The 17,369-nt window shown below is 37.9% G+C and overlaps 1 long non-coding RNA gene across 3 annotated transcripts; it reads right to left on the minus strand.

Moving 5' to 3' along the window:
• Window positions 1-1,048: 1,048 nt before the first annotated feature.
• On the minus strand, window positions 1,049-17,356 carry LOC104227215 (uncharacterized). Of its 3 annotated transcripts, none has more exons than XR_711060.2 (3): window positions 15,260-17,356; window positions 11,748-11,844; window positions 1,049-1,312 (listed from the first exon to the last, which is right to left on the minus strand). It is a non-coding gene; the product is annotated as an uncharacterized lncRNA (long non-coding RNA). The 3 variants fall into 3 exon arrangements; XR_011400268.1 differs by lacking the exon at window positions 1,049-1,312 and adding an exon at window positions 3,582-3,721; XR_011400269.1 differs by lacking the exon at window positions 1,049-1,312 and adding an exon at window positions 4,597-5,076.
• Window positions 17,357-17,369: the final 13 nt, after the last annotated feature.

Consider the following 17,369-nt stretch of genomic DNA (forward strand, 5'->3'; position numbering starts at 1 on the left):
ACTAATATCCAAGTGTTTTTAAAGTTTTCATATCACATGGAATTTAGAGGTTCCGATGTCAAGAAACAGAATATAAGGGTGGGTTAGCTGGAGTTTGGAAGGCCCTCATCGTGCTTCAATTCGTCATTTCTTTACTTTATTTTGTCTTTCGTACATAGTTCTTCTTATTTGTTTGCCTGGTTGCTCTGAGACTTCATAATAGCTTTGCTTTTTGAGTGCAAATGGCCGTGGGGAGTGGTAGAAAGGCCAAGCCCATTGGCAATTAATTTGTTCCATGCTTTAGGTATCGGGCTTGACCTAATAAAAATGAAAAGTTAAAAACAAAACATGAGCATGAATTGAATTGTTCTTTTACTTAGTTATTTTATTTAGTTCCTTTTATTTTCTTCATTGATGATATTGTTCGTTAGGAGCATGTTTAGGCCGACCATATTTGGGTAGGCAAGCTTTAGGATTTTTGTTGGTCTCGAGGCGAGAGATAATTCCCTTAGTTAAATTTATCCGGGGAATGCTCTGAAGGATTTATATATATTTATTCCGGGGTATGCCCCGAAGTATTTGTATTTGTAGGTTGATAATAGAACTCGTAGTATTTTATTTTTATTTTCATTAGGTGGGGACAACCTCGATCCTCATGTGTGTTTATTTTATTTTTCCGGGATTTTACCTCAGCTTGAATATTTTAAAAGCCAACTAAATTGGATACGCAACCGTACTAGTTACGGGACTTGGGGAGTGTCTAACACCTTCTCCACGAGTCAAATGAACCCCCTTACCCAAACCTCTGGTGCAGATTTAGTTTTGGAGTCTCAAGTGTTTTAAAAGGAAAATAAATTATTTTTAGAAAAAATGGTGACCTAACACACCGAAATCAAATGTCAGGTGGCGACTCTGAGTTAATCCTTTTGAACACGAATTTTTGTCACTTTCTAATTGAAAACCCTTTTGAGCTTTACAAATTTTATTTATTTATTTAAGAGGGTTAGTGTGGTTTTAAAAAAAATAGGGTGTGACAATAGAGAGAAGAGAGTTGTCAATTTTCATTCAGGGTTAATAATTTTTACCAAATGTCCTCCCTTTCTTTACAAGGCTTTCATCCCTCTTATATACCGAGGAGTTTCCTCCAATCGCAGGAACGACATATTAAGAAAAATCTAAAGAATATTCCCTAGGTCTCCTAACGTGCTGATTCTACTGTCGATGTCATAGCGTCTCTCCTTTTACCACAGGGTCGTATCCCTCTGGGTGTCGACTCGTGGGTACTCGGTCGTCTGTCGTGCTCACCGTAGGTCGTGGTCGATCAAATTTGGACCTATACACACACCATCAAAACTTCCGTTAAATACATGCAAAACACATTTAAAAATATTTGTGGAAAAGAAAGATAGACAATTCTAAAACAGAAGTGTTAAGAAAAATATTATTCTCCATTATTATAGTTGACTACACAAAAACTTTTTTTTGTCTTTTCTTTTTTCTCCTTTTTCTTGTCAACTAACATGTAGATAATTAACCAAATGATGGAAGTATTACATAATGAATTGGATGCAGGAAATACGAAAAAAAAAAAAAAACTTATATATTATCTTGGAAAAATAGTTTTTCCGTGAGAGATTGAACTTAGTTTTGAGGGAGCTAGACTTGTTTTTGGCTATGTTTTATGAGAACAAATTCGTGGTGTGTCTTGAATTTGAAGGTATATTGTGTCGGTATGGGTATAAAAATAGGTAGTTTTGTACTTGGTGGTGATAAACGGGGTGTTATTTGTATTGGTGATGGATCTTCTTTGCCCGTATGTCGGCATTCCCCTTTTGCCATTGCAGGATTCCTACAAATTTTGAGGGCGTTCATGTAACACCTCCAATATTCACTTTCTCCTTTTAGCACAACAACGACATTTGAAGCTGCAAATACAGCTACAATGGCTACAAAGAGCACAGCGATGGCCTTGTTAGAGGCCATCTCGCGCGCTGTGCGACTAGTCTTTGGCCTTTGTAATTACGTTATGACACAAGTTATAATGCAATTACTATCATTTGATTGAACTTGAAACAAAAAAGCTCAATTGAAAAGAATTAAGAAACAAAGAACTAATAATTCCCCAAAACTAACAAAACCGTGACACATTAGTATCAATACGGGAAGTTCAGGTGCAATAAATGTTGCAAACATATAGCAATGTTTCAACAAGGATTTAACTAATATGTGATCAATATATAGTTTTAATTGGGTTTTCGTTGGTTATCTATGTTTTTATTAGGGTTTATCATTTCGTTGGGTTTACCGCAGGAATTTGATGTATGGGGATTGTTACACAAATAGTCAGTCAGATTCAATGTTTATCTTTTTTAGCTAATATACATAGATTATACATTGACAATATACAATTACACATATAATCTACTAGCTATTTTTAGTTTAAGAGATTAAGTGGGTGGCTTTTTGGATTAGTTCTTCTTTTTTTCTTTAAAAATATATTGAATTAAGATAGAAATTACAGAAAAAAAGGACTCATATTCATATTTGGCTTTAGGCCACAAAATATATCGAGCCGCCCCTGGTTTTTATTTCTCCATGATAATTCTTTTAATTGCCTGCGCTATTTGCATTTCTTTCATGTTCATCTGAATGGATTTCTTGCAACTTTATGCGATAACTTAATGAACTTAAATCTTTTAGTAGTTCAATTTTAATATTACTTGCCCAATTTCTTGCGTCTTCTATTAAAAAAAAAAAGAAGAAAAAAAAAAAAGAGAAGAAGAAGAAGGGGAATCTTATATTAATGTCCCAAATAAATGCTAACTTACCAATTTCTAGTCATTAATTATAGATTTGCCAAAACTAGTCAAGCACATATAAAATTTAAAACCCAAATAAATAAAAATTCTTTCTCTCCAAGAATCACACGCAAAGATCTCCTTCCATATTTTTAAGCGTGATCACCAACACTAGATACAAGACGGAAAGAAAATTTCATGAATAAGGTAGCAAGCAAGATGATGATGATCTATATATATATATTTCAAAAATCTAAGCAAAAAAGGATATTTTTCAATGAGTATGGTTGAAATTCATTGAAAACATATAGATGAGTTAACATACAAAATTTGAGGAAGTTTGGAGGTGATTTGGACTGATTTCGTATCAAAATTCGTAGTTAAAATCGAGTTTAAAAAATTCTTCCGCGACACGTGTATCTCACACACATGTATACATGTTATATATATGATACACATTTGATACAAATATGATACATATCTGATACACAAATGACAGTGTGTGATACACATCATATTTTTCATGTTCATCTTCTACTTCGAATTTTCAATTCAAACCACCTCAAAACTCTACCAAATCATCCCAAAATTGAGATTTAAACTCCTTAAGATGTATCCAATCTATTTCAACAACACCCACTCGAAATAAAACGAAAATTTGATTATTTTTTTGCTACAACTAGTTCATTGACTAATATTTGTAATATTTTATGAATTGGCTAATTTTGGTACTTACTTTTGGGCTGACATAACATGTAATTTCCCTAAAAAAATAAGGCGAAATACATATGGAGACACCTAAAGTTGACACCATTTTTCATTTAGACACTTAAACTCAGGTTAATACCTATTGAACACCTAAACTCCTTCAAAAGTGTACCAATTAGACACATTTAGCTGACACATCCAAAATATGAAACGTGTGCATTTTAAACGCCGCTGACCTGGCAAAACAACCAATGAGACAACGGCGTGTGAATTTTTTATTCCAAATAATAAGGAAAAAAGAAGTACGAGAAAAAAGAAGAACATAAAGTCGTCTTCCTCACCCCCCCCCCCAACAACCAAATCTCTTTTTCTCTCTCCCGGTATTTTCTTTTAATTTCTCTGTAAATTTTTCTTAAAGTCCTTAAAAATCAGTTGCCTCTGGTGTTAAAATGGGATTCTTGAGCAGAAATTGAGGAATATAATTGATATAGAAAAGATTTTGTACAATCAAATCTGACCTAGAAGGAAACTCCATTAATGGAGAAAAACAAAATCTGGTGAAGCTCATATATTGTTTGTTACCAATTAAGGCCCTTCGATTGCACCCACTAGTGATGCTTTCCAACTTAGTTGTCCTGATTTCCACTAAATCACTCAAAATTTTTTGATTTACCGGTTTAAATAAGCATTTCTATTATCATACAACGAAAATTGCAGTTGATTATGATGTTGTTAGAACTGGGTGGAGATTGGAGAAACCAAATGAGATTTTTTGGAAGTTAACTTCTTGGTGGTGATGTTATGGTGGAGAAGATGTGGGCTTGCCACCGACCGTGAAAGTTTCCAGCAAAGTAGTCCTCTTCAAAGAAAACCAGAGTAAAAGGAAAAAAACAAGAGAAAATGACAGGAAAAAAAAATTAATTTTTTTAGTAATGGACGCGGTCAAAGAGAGTGGAAAATACACATTTTGCCATGTCAGCTAAATATGTCTAATTGGTACACTTTTGAAGGAGCTTAGGTGTTCAATAGTGTAGACATATAAAATTTATTGGGTTTAATCCATACAAAATTTGGATTAAATTTAATTGGGTTAAATAATTAATTTGGGTTTTACAAGTTAAATTAGTCCATTTTTTTTATTTTTAGGCCCAAAGTCCATTTCATCTTAAGGCTCAGACTTATGTCATGTGACATGGCATATCCAGTCAAACTCTAGGCCAATAAGGTGACGCCACGTGCTAAATGATGTGGCAATCCAAGTAAAAAAGCAAGAACCAACCACAAGTCACCAAGTGGCTAAAATGACATGGGCCAATCAGAATCAAGCAAGAGAGTTCTTATGTAGCTGGATTGTCCATCCTCTACAACTATAAATAGAGGGGTTACATAACTCTCAGGGGACATTCAGAGTTAGAGAAGAACACTCCGCAATTGGTGAAGGCATCCACAAACAGAGAGATCAATCATCAAGTGCTTAGTTCTTCGACAAAGGAGTGATTAACGGAGTTCCTTCCGGAGATCAACCCGTAACAACAAAGTGCTCCTCGACGTTCTTGGCGATTAAATACATCACAAGGAGGTCCGCATCATCCTACATTCGAGAAAGACGCTTCTCAAGCCCTCGAATCACGGAGAATTTTAGAGAGGAGAATCAAGCGATATATAGAATTGTACTCACAAATTTTATCAATAAAATCTCTTTTTCTTTATATTATTTTTGTTGCAGTTTATTTTTCTTCTTACGAAAATTTGTTGCAAACAAATTTTGGCCTGCCCAGTGGGACCAATTATTCCCTTCATCTCTCCTTCTAGCAAGTTGAAAACTACAAACTTCATATCTACTGCTACAATGGCCTTTCTCAAGTGTGATGTTTCATGCAAAGATGCTAATGTTGCCGCATCTGCTGAGCTCAGTCATGTTGGCCCAATCACTCGAAGCAAGTTCAAGACTAGTGGCTTGGATGGATTCGAATATTTCGCCTCCTTGGAGATGGAAAAGAAAAACAGATCTCATATGACGTTTGCAACCGCAATCTCTGGGGGCAACACCCCATTCTCGATGTTTTGACGAACTTTCTCAAACAGCTTCAAACCTTGGTGAATTTGAGGATTTGGTGGATTCTTAAGTTTCAACGAAATTCAATGCCTTGATGACTGATGCAACTAACGTGGACGAAAAGTTTGCCATGACGGAACAAACTATAGAGGTCTTGAAGAAATCTGTTGAAGACAAAGACCTTCAAATCGCTCAACTCATAAACAAATTGGAGGCCTATGCACCAGGAGAGTCGAGCCATGTCCCTCCTCATTCACCTGTCTTCACCTCCCAGAAAACAACTATTGAGGAATCATTTGCCATTTAAACATTCAAAAGGAAAAGCAATCTATTTCAGTTGCGGCGTTATCTGTCCAACAATTGCAAGACATGATAACAAACACCATCAGAGCTCAATATGGCGGACCATCCCAAAGTTCGTTGTACTACTCTAAGCCTTATACTAAGAGGATTAATTGTTTAACCATGCCAACCAATTATCAACCACCAAAGCTGTATCAATTTAATGGCAAAAGGAACCCAAGGCAACATATCGCCCAGTTTGTCGAGACTTGTAGCAATGCTGGAACACATGGTGAACTTTTGGTAAAACAATTTATTCGTTCTCTGAAAGGGAACACATTGATTGGTATATTGACTTGGAGCCCGAGTCCATTGATAGTTGGAGCAACTTGAGAAGGAATTCCTAAATCGTTTTTACAGTACCCGAAGAACTGTAAGCATGATAGAGTTTATAGACACCAAGCAAAGGAAGGATGAGCCTGTGGTGGATTACATTAATCGTTGGAGAGCATTAAGTTTGGACTGCAAAGATCGCCTTTCAGAAATATCTGTTATGGAGATGTGTATTCAAGGAATGCACTGGGGCCTTTTTGTACATCCTACAAGTGATCAAACCGCGAACTTTTGAAGAACTTGCAACACGAGCGCACGACATGGAGTTAAGCATCACAAGTCATGGAAAGGCATCTCCATTTGCTGATCAAAAGGAGTTCAAGAAAAATGTTGCATCAAAGAACAAAACCAAAGAATCAATGGCGGTGAAATCAACTTTTGTGAAGGTCACTACTAAGCAAAAAGTGAAGGAGGATTAGACCCCGAGTCAATATCCCAAAGAGGAGAAGCATCGTCCCACCTTGAAGGAATTCGAGGCGAAGGTTTATCCATTTCCATATTCAGACGTACCCACAGTCCTTGATGAATTGCTTGACAAGAAAGTCATCGATCTCCCTGAATCAAAAAGGCCAGAGGAAATTGGCAAAGTTGGCGATCCGAAATACTGCAAGTTTCATCGCGTCATTATCCACCATACAGAGAAATGCTTCGTCTTAAAGGAGAAAATTATGGCTCTTGTAAGTGAAGAAAAAATCATCATAGACATGGATGAAACAGCGGAAGCAAATCATGCAAGTATCGCGCTCAAGGAAAAGAAGTGTTCAAAGTTGCATAGCGTGTCAAGCACTGCCTTCTTACAATTTGGAAGTTTCGAGCCTGTTGAAATTGATCTTCCAAGGAAAACTCTTGAAGGCTCACTAGAGCTAGACAATCACTCCAAATACAAAGACGATGAGGGTTGGATTCTAGTCACTCACAAGAAGCGAAAACATCAGGCAGTTTTGAGGCTACGAATTCCTAATTCAAGAGCGATGATGAGCAATGCAGATAGGCTACAATCACTAAGAAATATCAAATCTTCTACTAGCAAGAAGATTAACAGTGCCTTATCACCGAAGTTCTGAAAGCCCATCATATTGCATGAATTATTTACAGGAAAAATTCCTTCATGGAGCTCACGTTAGTGCAACTCATGTAGTTTCTAGTACTGACGAAACAAAGGAAAGCAACGATGAGCTTGCTCCAATGAAAACATATAAACATTATGATGACGGAAAAGTTGTTACATGTTGTGCAACAATTTCATTCACAGATGATAACTTGCTGTTAGGGTCTCTGTCACATAACAGACCTTTGTTTGTTGTGGGGTCCATTCTGGAACAACATCTCAATTGCATACTTGTTGATGATGGTTCGCCTGTCAACATCATGCCAAAGATGGTGCTAAAAGAGCTTGGGATCTCTATCTATGAGCTATCCAAAAGTAACCTAACAATCCAAGGTTTCAACCAAGGAGGACAACGAGCCATATGTATGATCCGCGTAGGATTATCCATTGGTGAGATGAATTCAAACACCCTGATTCACGTCATAGATGCTAAAACATCATACAACTTGTTGCTTGGACGTCCTTGGATTCATGAGAATGGGGTGGTATCATCTACTTTGCATCAATGTCTAAAGTACAGAAGAGATGGTGAGATAGTTAAAATTGATGCAAACATCAAACCTTTCACTGTGACGGAGTCATACTTTGCAGATGTTGGTGTTAAGTCAGAAGAGGAAAATGAGGCTCAATGGACTAGCACCAAGCCGCCTAAGAAGGGAATGGAAGAAGTCTCCATTAAGATATCATCATCTGAAGGTGACATACAGACAAAGACCGAGGAGCATCTAGTTTTTCGCTATGTTCCACGTGAGCATCGAAAGAAAGGGCAACCTTTGCTACAGGAATGTACCCCAAGAAGAAAATGAGTCACAAAGATATCCAACATTTGAAGGACCATATGACCTGGTTGCACAAATCCCATCCGTGACGGGTGAGTCTGCTAAAGGCAATCTTCAAGCTAATAAAATAAAAGGGCACTATGATCCTATGGCCTTCATACTGCTTGAAAAGTCAGGTTATGACTTCTCCAATCCATCACAACTAGGAGAACTCAATGACGAAGTCACTGGTGAAAAGATACATGGGCTCAATGAGTCCCAAATGAAGTTGAGAAAGCAAGGGCACTACGTCGCCATTCCAAAGTTTGGGTTGGGGTTCAGTTTGGCAGAGCCTCTAAGAATTTCATCAAAGAGAAGCAAAGAGATATCTTCAACACAATACTGCTCGGTAGAGGAGATGAAGGAAGTTAAGGGCAAGAAAATAAAACAACGGACTTCAGTATTTGATCGCATTGGAGGCTCAACCCATCCAGTCTCGGTGTTTGAAAGGCTAAGTCACAAAGGTAAACGTGTATATTAGAAACTGCATCCACCAGACTGTATAGAGAATCGGGTTCTCTATGTGTTTCCTCTGAAAATACTAATGAACCAAACTGTATAGGGATCTGGTCCTATATCAGTTTGGTACAGTGCTAAGTTTGTGTGAGTCCACCAAATAGCAGAGTACCTGGTCCTTTGTGGGTTTCTGCTGTGAATGCTAGTAAAGCTGTATGTAAATAAGGCATCGATTTTTATGGGGAAAAATCCCACACAAGGGGATCAAAAAATCACGACCTACACCTGTAGGCTTTTAACTTCACTAACTTGCAATCTCCCTATTACAAGCCACTTTACAATAACCCTATTGCAAAGACTTCAACTAACTTGTGATGCTCTCATCACAAGCCACTCTATAACTATCCTAGTTACAAAGAATTTGACTAACTTGTGGTATTTCCACCACAAACCACTTTGTTACACTATGGTTACAAAGGCTTTGGCTAACTTATGATGTTTCCACCACAAGTCACTTTGTCACACTACGGTTACGAAGGTTTTTGCTTATGACTAATCCTAGCCACAACATAAACTCAGGGAGTTTACGGATTTTGGTTTGTTCCTAAGACAACGCTTCCAAGAAAGTCGGATAGGAGTTACAATGAAGAACACATAACAAAGATTCAACAATCCTAAGGACTTAAGATATCATCAATCTTGGATTAGGTCCTTGAGGTTGCAGCAGCTTTGTTCTTGAGAGAGGTTCTTGAGCACTTGAGAGAATATTCGTTTTCTGTATTTGTAAGTGTTGGAACCTGAAACTTGTGCCTTGCATAGGGTTTATACTACACAAGAAATCATTAGTGATGTCCAATCTCAATGGGAAGTGACTGCTGCACTGTCTACTGCACTGTTGCAGGCAGTCACTTTTTGCAATTGCTTTCCAGCTGTAGTTGACTTGTACTTCTGTCAGAGAAGCCTAAGGGACCAGGTCCCTGTTGTGTTCCTCTTTATATAGTTTCGATTAGTCACTTAGTTTCATTCTAGCTTTATAGTTGACTTGGACTTCTGTCAGAGAAGTACCAAGGGATCAGGTTCCTGATCTGGTTCTTGTGCACACCGCCCAGATTGTCTTGAGTTGAGTAACTTGAATGATGCTTTGTATAGACTCATTGTAGGTACACCTTGATCACATCACTTGAAGTGATGTGAGCACTTTAGTTGGTCAGAGAATGAGTGGGCGCTGGAAATAGTGCAGTACGGTAGAATCTTCATTTCCAGCTGTGTCCAATTGACTTTGTACTGCCGTGAGGAACCCACAAGAGTATCAGGTCCTTGTTTGGGTTCCTACCTCCTGAAGCTGTAGCAAGCTCACATTTGGCTGGAATCATTTGGATGTAGTGTAATCCAAGTGAGTCAGGTACCCTATCTGGTTTTTGACATTAAGTTTGTTAGATCATCAAAACACAAGGCAAAGATATTGAAAACCTATCAATCCTATCAATTTCCCCCTTTTTGATGATGACAAACTTAGCATTGAAAACAAGGAGTTAGAGTTTAGAGAACCAGATTGAATAGCAGGAGACCACAGGTTCCCCCTGACTTTATACCCTTACTCACACATGTTTCCCTATATGTTCCCCCTAACTTTTTACTATCATTCTTGGTCTTTTATCTAGTTCCATACAGAAAGTTTGTTAGATCATCAAAACATAACTTAAAAGACTTTAAGCCCATCAATTTCCCCCCTTTTTGATGATGATAAACTTTTAACATTGATAACTATTTGACTTAACCAGATAAGGTACCAACAACTGCATATGTTCCCCATGAATCTATTTTTTCCCCTTTTTGACATATATTCCCTCTGACTCTATTCTTCCCCATTTTGGCATCAACAAAAAGATACAGTTAGACGAAAAAGGCATAAAGAAGTCCAACAAAGCTAACTCATGCCACATATATGCACACAGTCATGATAGAAAAGAGAAGCAAAAGGGAAAACAAGCATTGTACAAGCAAAAGAAGAGTTGTTTTATTGATAAGAAATTTGACTGTTTCAATAGGAGCAGCAATGGTGAAATCCAACATGCCATCACAAAAAGACAAACAAAAAGAGAAACAACAGCCACAAAATCATTAGAGCAAAAGATAACATGCCACTGAGAGGATCCTAGGGGGTACTAAAAGAGGGAGGCTTGGAAGAGGAGGCAGCAATGGTTTTGAGAGCTAGGTCTATGCGGGTAGTTGTAGACAATTGTTAGTCAAGAAGTTTCTCCCGCAGGTACACCACTAGTTGCCTAAGTCCAGAACTTGTCTCATACCTATCATCTCCTAGATTGTCGGGCAAGCGTGCGATCCCACAAGACTTTTTTTGAGTTAACTCTCCTGCCCAAGTCCACTGTCACTTAGAATGGTCTTCATTGAACCAGGTCCTCCCACAGTTTCCTATTTTTGTTTTCTAGATATTTCAATAAACTTCTCATTCCTGCTTGCAACAACCACAATGTCACCCTCAAACAAATCTTTCTCAGCCACACCCATTTGTAGATCTTTTCACTGTGGAACTAGGTTCCTCCACAGCATCTTTATCAACCTCAACAACTGGAATGTTTTTATCAGCCACAGCTTCCCCCTATTTCATCAACCTCTTCTTCCTTTTTTTAATACTCTGCCTACTCTTTTGCAAGGCAGACTCAAAAGCCTCTTTCTTTTATAACCACCTGGTTTGTTTTAGCTAAAAGAGAATCAGGTTCTTCAATAGATTCTTCTTTCACAGTGTCAAGAACCGGAGACTCAAAAAGCACCAGAGTTCTTTTATCTCCTAAGAATGGAGTTTTTTCCCCTTGAGATTCAGGAACAGAGGAGAAGTAGGGTTTGCAACACATAGATGTGAGGTGACTGGAGAAGAGGAGGAAACCGGTATGGGTACAATAGTATCAGGTATATTGAAGAAGTGGGTTTCTGGTGATGATGTTAAGGGAGGAGGAGATGTGGGAATGATGTTGATGGCAATAGAAAAAGTCGATTATTCGTTGGCCATGGTGAGAGAGATGGTAAAAGGTGCAAAGGGAGACACTGGTCTGAAAAGTCGGATGATGTGGCAGTTGAATTAATTTGCTATGTTTTTCTTTGAGCAAGCATGCAAAAAACACATTACTACTAACCTGTGGTGCAGGAACCAGGTTCCTGACCTTTTTTTCCAGCTCTCCTCCAAAGTTCAACACTGTTCCTTTAGCTTCTATGATCATCATGCGTGTTTACCTGCAACGGTATAGATGTGAGTTAGGTCTAGTCAGAAAACACTTTAGCCAATTTTACCTTAGTATGATTATCATAGTCATGTCAGTAGAGCCAGGTTCTCAATTAGGTTCAAGTGATCCCAATGCTATCTTGTTTCTCAAAGTGTTCCCTGCTCAAAGCTTTGGTGAAGATATCTGCAATTTGATCTTCTATGCAATAAAATCTTATACAAATACGACCCTTTTTCCACATTGTCCCTGAGAAAATGGTGTCTGACATCAATGTGCTTGGTTTTCTTGTGTAGAACCGGGTTCTTTGCCATGTTGAGAACACTGGTGTTGACACATAGAAGCGATACACAATCAACGTATACACCAAAATCTTCCAATTTTTTCTTGATCCATAGTGAATGAGCACATCACGAGGCAGCTGCATTATACTCTTCTTCAGCTGTTGAGAGAGCTACTGAGTTTTGTTTCCTTGTACCCCATAAGATAAAACATGATTCAAGGAAATGAGCCATTCCTAATGTGTTTTTCCTGTCCACCAGATAACCTGCATAATTAGTATCAGCATAACCAATAAGGTTGAAATTGTCACATGAAGCATAGTACATAACCAGGTTCTGTGTACCCTTAAAATATCTCAAAATTCTCTTAGCAACCTTTAGATGAGATTCCTCAGGATTTGGTTGGAACATTGCATGTAATCTCACACTGAATACAATGTCTGGCCTGCTGGCAGTAAGGTAGAGTAGAGATTCAATGATTCCCATGCTTCCATGTCAAACCTTTTTAGAGTTCTTCGATGTATTTCTGACTGATACACGTTCCCTTTATGGACTGCTTCTCTTGAAGACCCAGGAAGACATTTAGTTCCCCCATCGTACTCATTTCAAACTTACTTCCCATGAGTTTAGCAAATTTTTCACATAATGAGTTAGTTGTAGCTCCAAATATGATATCATCCACATAAAACTGATCAATGAGCAGGTTCCTTCCCTGTTTCTTCAAAGAAAATGTATTGTCAATATTTCCTCTTGTGAAGCCATTTTCTAAGAGAAACTTGGATAGTCTCTCGTACCAGGTTCTAGAGGACTGCTTCAATACGTACAGTGTCTTATCCAATTTGAATACATGTTCAGGATGTACATGACGTTAAAAAACTTGGAGGTAGCTTGATATAGACTTCTTCCTTGAGAAAACCATTCAGAAAGGCACTCTTCACATCCATTTGGAATAAGGTGAATTCCATATGTGAAGCAAAGGCAATGTAGATCCTAATAGCTTCCATGTGAGCTACTGGCCTAAAAGTCACATCATAATCGATCACTTCCTCTTGATTGAATCCTTGGACAACAAGCCTTGCTTTGTTCCTTATAGCATTTCCATGTCCATCCAGCTCATTCCTGAATACCCACCTGGTCCCTATGATGGTTCTATCTGAGGGTCTAGGTATCAGGTGTCATACCTTGTTTCTTTCAAGTTGATGCAGTTCCTCTTGCATTTCAGTAATCCAGTCTGCATCCTACAAGGCTTCCTTGATATTTTGAGTTCTTTTTGGGATAGAATTACTTAGAAGGCTAGGGAATTTCTGGTTTTTGATATTGTCTGAACTCCAGAATTAAGGGGGTGATTATATTATCAAGTGAATGGGAGCTTTTGTGTTTCCAATTTGGGACTGAAGATTGATTGGTAGAAAAACTGGGTAAGTTAAATGGATTTCCTTGCACTCCTTGTTCAGTTACTTGGGGAGTGTCTTGCACTACATCTCCAACTCTTTCTTCTGCTCCAGGGGTAGTAATGGAAGTACCAGGTTCCTTTTAGAAGTAGAAAAGGATGTTGCATTGTCTCTCACCTGTCTCCTTCATCTTAATCAGCAAATCAGCCCTCATATTTGAAAATCCAGATATTTCCTAGGGACCAAATGTGGTTCATTATCTTAATCATCACTGTTTCCTCCTTTATAAAGGAGTATGTCTTATTGAATAGCACATGAACACTTCTTTCCACACAGTGTGTCATTTTGTTGTAGACTTTGTGGGCTTTGCTTTGAGGGGAGTATCCTAGAGGATTCCTTCATCGCTTTTTTGCATCAAACTTCCCAAGCTGGTCCTTCCCGTTGTTAAGAACATAAAAGCTCAACATTTTCATCCAAAGGTTCTCAGATTAGTTAACTTAAGATTTCCTTCCAGTCAGCAACTCATAGGGGGTTTTGTTTAGGAGAGGTCTGATCATGCTCCTCTTTTCACTCCTGCTCAGTATTCCCATAGGAATTGCATGCTCCGTGTTCTTCGAATTTTGAATTTGACAGAACATGGACCAGGTCCTTCTTTATCAATATATCTAGAAGTGAGAAACCTGTATCCCCCCAATCCTTTATAACATGTCTTCGAAACATTATCAACTGCATTCAAGCAGCTCATATCACCAACTTAGACACGAACTTCTACCTTGTTTTCTTCCTCATACCTAGAATGTACCCCTTCTTTCCATTTTCCAAAGGGTACATCCCTCCTTGCAGGGCTTTCAGTGAGAGAAAATCTATGGTATTTCCAATCATGTGCTTTGAGCATCTACTATCCATGATCCATTGCAGTCTGCTTCCTCCCACTGTTCCCTGCACATCTAAATTATGGGTTAGATTTAGGAACCCAAACTAGTTTGGGTCCTTTGTTATGATAAAAGGGATGGATAAGGGCTTTTCTAGTCCATGCAGGCAACATTGGTTTCTTGCGAGCGGTACCTGGTCCCCTGTTAGTAGTCGCTTTTTCAGCAAACACTTTGTTTTTCTGAACAGATTGAGCTCTGGCCTGGCAATTTTCTTTGAAGTGCCCATTGTTCCCACAGTGGGTACACAGCCAGTTATTAGGAACTGTGACGTACTTGCTGTGAGGGTTGTAAGGAGTTTTCTTCTTTTGGAACCCGATTCCCTGCCTGTTTTCACTATTGCTAAAGTACATGACAGTGACAGTATCTGAGGACCAGGTCCACTTGAGAGATTTCTCAAGATCTCATTTTACTCTCTTTAATTAAGCTTGAAACTGCCTATTTTTCTCGAGTTTACCACATATCCTAGTTCTAGCAGCTTTCAACTCCTTTTCAAGACTAATGTGTTCCTCATTGGCTATCTCCTTTCCTTTTCTAGAATTTTCAGGTTTTAACATAGTCCAGGGTTTCACTATTGTTTCCCTTAGTTCTGTAATTTCTGCCAAAAGATTATTCTTTTCTTTTCTGAGAATTTCAATGGTTTTCTTATGGTCAGTAACTACAGCCACTAAGTCGTCTCTAGTTTGTTCAGATTCTGCTAATTCTAAGGTCAAGGAATCCCTATCCTCCACAATACTATGAAATGTATTGATTAATACATTAGCTAAAGACATAAGTTTTCTTGGAGATTAGGATTTCAGATTTCTCTGAAGATCCCTGAAATTTACCTCTTTGTTGTCATCGTCTTCATTATCATCTGATTGAGCCATTAAAGCAAAAGTTGAGTCATATTCAGCTGATCTTTTTCTCTTGAAGTTCTTGGAGAATTCTTGCTTCAAGAGAGGACAATTTTTCATGAAGTGTCCAGCCTTTCCGCACTTGTAACACAGATCATTGTTCTTCGATCTTTTAGAGCTGTCCCTTTCTAGCACTTCTCCATTTCTTCTGACCATCTTCTGAAACATTTTGGTTAAGTAAGCTGTTATACCCCATTTTAACACGGGTCAAATAAGAGTATAGCATATTGGTAATTCTGAGGTTTAATTAATTAAAGAGAGTTGCCACCTAATTATTTTAACGGTGAATTAGGACACCAATTTTAACTAAGTAGTGCTTAAAGTTAACTTTGTTTTATGGTCTACTTAATCTTAAGATTATGAGTAAGGATTCTAATTAATCATGTAGGGAAGGTTGTTAAAGCATCCTACATGATCCATTAATGCGACTCACCGGTCAAACTTAGGTTAGTTTATCTAGATTAAAACACAATTATAAAAGTAGGCTGAATTTTATGTCTTCTACTAAATATTGGCCAACTAGGTGACAAATTATAACTAAGTAAAAAATAATGCAGTAATCGGTATCGGTTGACTTCTTAGCTAATTAAAGTTTAGAAAAATGTTTAAACTGTTTAAGGATCTAATTGGTTTAAGAAACTAGTTTTAGTTTGATGAAACCAACAATTCAAGACATTCCTAAAAGAGAAAGATTTTGAAAGAAACATTTACTACGTTAGAAATTGTTAAAGGATAGAAAGACAGTTTTAACATGTGTTCTTTAGAAAACATCTTATGTTTATTATCGTCATTGGAAAAGTTTTGTCCAAAAGTTTTTGGGAGGGTCATTTTAAGAAAAAAGTTTCTAAGTTCCTATATCTAAAGGCCACATTTATATGATTAAGATAGTATCGAATGGACAATAAGAGTAAACATACTATGCTAACACGAATTTAACATATAATCCCATAAATTGAGATAAACTTAAATCACACAAATGAATGTCAAATAGCATGAATGAAAGACGCCATAGGCGTCCCCAAACGTTCAGCTTGTTTTTCTCGCTATCCGGTGCTCTAAGGAAGACGGTATGCAACGACTCCATGTGGAGGTGGTAGCGTTGAGTCTCTGTGAGACTCCATTGCGAGAGCCTCGAATTAAGACTTCATTTGCTCCAGAATGTACATGTAAAGAAAGAAATAAAGATAAAGAATTAGAGCAGTGAACTATTGATTCTTTAAAATTGATACCATTAACAGAATATGTATTCATTGCTACTTCTTTTTGTTCTCGTACCATAAACCATGGGGGGACGCAATTTCAATACAGCCAGGTTAACATATTAGATATACACATATCACTTCCTTTCCATCAATGTCCTATAGGCATGATACTACATTCGCTAATCCCAGAGTCATGTTTTCTACATCTTTTGCAGGGCAGCGAACTGAGGCGGGTCTTAATGCGCTATCGAACTTCGATCTTGACTTTACTCCTTCCTCTCGAACAAAAGCAGACTCTACTAAATAAATAGAGGATAACCAAATTTCTACTATGGTAAATACCAAATAGAAACAGTAGAGGTGTTGAAGTCAAAGGGTGAATCTTAGAGAGGAGAAGAGCGGTCAAATATTTGGTTTCGAAGGGTGAAGGCAGCAACCCCGTCTCCTCCCCGAAAATCTCTTCAGAGGTCAGTATATATAAGCTGATTTCTAGGGTTCTTGGTTCCTTTGAGCGGGAATTTGAAATTCAGATTTCAAAATAAGTCAAATGTATCCGTTTGAATTTTAACGTTGCACCCTTTTGGATGGATTCGATCAGAAGGAGAAAAGGAAAAGAGATATGTGAAATCAGAATCCCTAATGCCAAAAATAACAAAACTTGGCTGCTGTTTGCGAAATTGGTTGTACTTGGAAACCAAAAATAAGAAAATAACAATGGGAGATTTTCAGAGTAAAGAAAGAGATGGAGAAAATCCTGAAAAGTTTGTCCAAGAGTCTGTATGTTAGGAATGAGGGGATGGGGTACCGTGGGTCCCAGTCAACTTGGCGTTGGAATTGAG

This window comes from Nicotiana sylvestris, chromosome 6 (genome assembly GCF_000393655.2).
Source record: "Nicotiana sylvestris chromosome 6, ASM39365v2, whole genome shotgun sequence".
NCBI lineage: Eukaryota > Viridiplantae > Streptophyta > Magnoliopsida > Solanales > Solanaceae > Nicotiana > Nicotiana sylvestris.